This window comes from Mytilus trossulus, chromosome 7 (assembly GCF_036588685.1).
Source record: "Mytilus trossulus isolate FHL-02 chromosome 7, PNRI_Mtr1.1.1.hap1, whole genome shotgun sequence".
Lineage (NCBI taxonomy): Eukaryota > Metazoa > Mollusca > Bivalvia > Mytilida > Mytilidae > Mytilus > Mytilus trossulus.
Genome location: NC_086379.1, coordinates 5,402,041 through 5,406,134, shown reverse-complemented (window position 1 = coordinate 5,406,134; position 4,094 = coordinate 5,402,041).

Sequence of the window (4,094 nt, the reverse complement as noted above, 5' to 3'; positions counted from 1 at the left end):
TTCTATGCTGTATTGGTTTTTTTTAATTTAAAACACGATACAAATATGCGGCGATTTTAAACGATTGCAAGTAAAACAACTGTCCGGCTAAAACAAAGGACAAGGTGGTTGAAATTTTGTATATGGTGTTTTCAATCTGTTTTTGTTTGTTCCAAACTCAAAATTTTACAAAAAAAAAAATACCTGCATTATGTGCTGGTAAGATAAGATAAATTTGTTTTTACCACGGAATAGACATATCCACATTCGAGAACAGTTGGACAGGATTTAAATAAATAAGAACATTATTAAATAGTAACAGAAATCAGCAAATGTTCAGCATGAAGAATGGTACAAAATCATAATTCTTATCATCAAAAGCGAGCCTTGATGCTGAAAGTGAAACGGTTACGAATTAAAAATACATGATGTGATTTTCATTTATTCCGCCGTGCAACATAAAAACAATAAGTGTTTCCTTCTACGTTATTTAACAAGCAATTGATAAAGAAATCAAAATTCGACCCTGTTTTGAATCAAATGAATACAAATCAAAGATTATAGTTGGCTGTCAATTATGCATATTTTGACAAAATGTAATTTTTGTTTTTGGACATAGCACACAAAACAGTAATGGTGACAGTAAACTGGCAATACAAACTAGCCAGGTAGGATCTTACGCCAACCAAGGATTTGAAAAGGATGACAATCGCAAAGTTGCCACTGTGTCTCCGACGGTTCGCTCTTCAAGTGGCTTTCAAAATGATGAACAGCCAAATTCAAATCGTAATAGCCAATCCAAAAAAGGGAACGAAAATATAATAGGTGCAGAACAAACCGGTATTTCAGAGAATGATTCGTCTCACCGAACTGCGTTGTAAATCGATTGTGGTTCTGTTATAGATGAAATTCAATCATAAAAGAAAATGTGAAGGACTATGCCTATCAGGATGTAAAAATGCAAATATGACTTATAAAAAGTGTTGAAATCAGATCAATAACATTTATCATGATCTTTGTTTGTATTTTTGTGTCGTTGATGCGTTTTCCGATTAACAATGTTAAGTTTTACCCAGCATCTCATCATGCTCATGTCATATATGTTATTCATATAAACTTCAGAATCTGGGATTGATACAAAGAAGGACAAGTGCACATACCATACAAAGGGCAATAACTCACTTGAGTGAAGGCGCTTTTTCCTAAATTTAACTAAGAACAACAATGGAAAGAATACAATGTTTGATATGTGATTTTGTGTTATATTATAAGAATAATCTACTATTTAAACTGGAAGCTTCTAATATGTTGCGATTATACTACTAAATATGTATTTTATATTTGATAAAACAAAAAAAATAATATGTTATACAAGTTTATTGGACAAAAATCACTGCATGCATTTAATAAAGAGGGTGTCATTCATGTCGAAGCCGTAATAACACATTTAATTATTTAAACGCACACTCATATTTCGTCCTAAACAACCATTAACTTTTCATGACATCAGACATGCTCCATCTGTGCATTAAAGAAATACATCTCCATTATAATATCAACAAATTATGTAATTTTACATAATTTAAAAAACTCGCTGTACGATAATTTTAAAACCAAATTATCATGAATAGGAGAAATAACTTCTTTTTTTAATTAATTTTCATGAAACTATAGATTCAGATAAAACATAACTAGTATAATAATTTCATGAAGCAATATTGATAGTGCAATGTTAAAAAAAACACACATTTACTATTGTTCATAAAGATATACGTTTTGATGACGTAAATTGTATTTAAGGTCAACAGATTCATATCTATGTAATCACGATTTGTAGACATTGTGGTGCACATTTGATATTTAATATGCAATAATATATAGACAAATAATATTCAATTCTAGATTTAGTTTTTATTTCATGAACTAAGTATATAAAAGCACGAATCCTTCTATAATGTTTAAATTGTAGAGTCCTCAGCTTATGAAAACTATCTTTTAGATTTGGTATTCATTGATTTTTATGTGCTAATGTAAAAGGCAATATGCCATCATTTAACATTTTGATTCATTTAATTAATCAATATTAAGTATTTATGCCTAGGCTCAGTCTTGAACTCGTTTGTCATATCGGAGTTTTGATTAAATGGTGGCATACAAATATACGATATCCAAACTAGCAGTGTATCAATTTTATCTGACATTTGTATATTTCTTTTTAGATGCTTATGTGTTCTATTCCGTATATAAGTTGTTATACTTTTGTGCCTGAACAATATTCACGTTTTTGTGTTAACAAATATGTTCATTTTCTAATTAAGATTAAAAAGAAGTAGTTATGATTTGAAGTTAAAAGAAACAATAGAGTAAACCAAGGATTTAATCAAATACGTTCTGCATAAAGAAACAATGAAAGGCGTTTATATGTAACTGTTATAAATTTGTTTTATCTCAAGTAAAGAGAAAGAATACATGAACTTCTTGCTTACTTTTTTTTATATACCTGTGTATAAGTTTTCTAACTGCAGTATTATTTAGGAAAGTATATGAAAAGATATCTCATGGCAAAAAAAATTGTACATTTTTTTTATACATGCATTAATTGATACTTTATACAAATAAAAATCTAATAATTTTCTAGTCGTTTAATGAGAAATATTTTGCAATCTCATTGTTTTTTCCTGGTTTTTGGATTAAACTTAGATAGACAAATTTTATCCAGTCTGTGTTGAAAAATCTTGTTCTTAGACTTGAATAAGGAAACGTTATGATAAAAATATTCAGAGCATCACATTAAATTGACTACCATACTGAGAATGCAACAGGGTATGATACTATTGCCTGGCATCATAAGAATGTATAAAAGTAACCTATTTCTGAAGTGGTATTAAATTTTGTTCATAAATCCAACAAAACCTACTCAATGCAGCAGAATAAATCACTCAATGATATCTTGTAATGACAAAAAGAAGAAAGACCTCATAGTTACTAGTAAAAAATAATAAAAATACTATGAGTTTAAGTTGAAGTTTTATCGTCTTTTGTACTTTTTGAAGCATTTATGTTCGCAAAGATTATTTTATACTACAAGACACAGATACACTAAAGATGAATAAGGTTTAATAATCATTTAAGAAGCTAATTGTAGTCATTATATTTTTGGATAGACGATATTGACGACAGAGACGACTCAAAACTTGTTTTTTTGCGGAATAAAAACAAGAATAAGAACATTTGGTATGAATGTCAATGAGACTATCATCTACTAGAGATAAAATGACGTAAACGTTTATATAAGCATACAGCCTTCAACAATGACCATAAATTAAGAAAGTAAAACAATTCATACAGGAATAATAAAGGGATGTACAAAACAATGAAAGGAAAAACATTTATATAGAACAGCACCAAACGACAACAACTGAATTACCAGGTTCCGGACTTGAGATAGGCACATACGAATGAGATAAGATTGAACATGTGTTCTGGTAAACCCATCAGTGGTGTACCTGTTGAATACTGGTAACTTTGTCAGACGTCTTTCTTCTTTTTGTTATTGAGTGATTTTTCTTTGTTGCTTGCTTTAAGCTTAATCGAAATATATTTTTCCTTATCGGAATGTGAAAACGAATCGTGTGTATGCCTCCTCACGGTTGCAGTGTTTCAGTCATGATAGACTTATTGTCTGATTGCAGACTCCACTCTTTTCTCGATTGGCTATGATTGTATAATTTTGACAAATTGTCGAAATTTAATTCGGCAAAGAGTTTAATAGCTCAGTCATGTTATTGCTGTCTCTCAGATAACTTCGCCAATTTTGTTGAATTTTCCCTTATAAGTCACTCGCGTAAAGCGATTATGCCTCGCTTGGAATGTGTTTCATTTTTAAAACTAGAGCACAAGTATATATCAAAAACAATATATATTTTTGTGAAAGTACAGCTATATATATTTTTTTTTTCAGTCGTTAGATGTGTTTGCCCCTTTAATGTTGCATTTTATACAGGACTTTCCGTTTCCAATTTCTGTTCTTTTCTGTTCTGTTTGCTGCAGTTCAGGTGATATTTCGCAATTTTACATCTCAGATTTAGTTGCTGGCTTGAAGGTGTGAAATATTT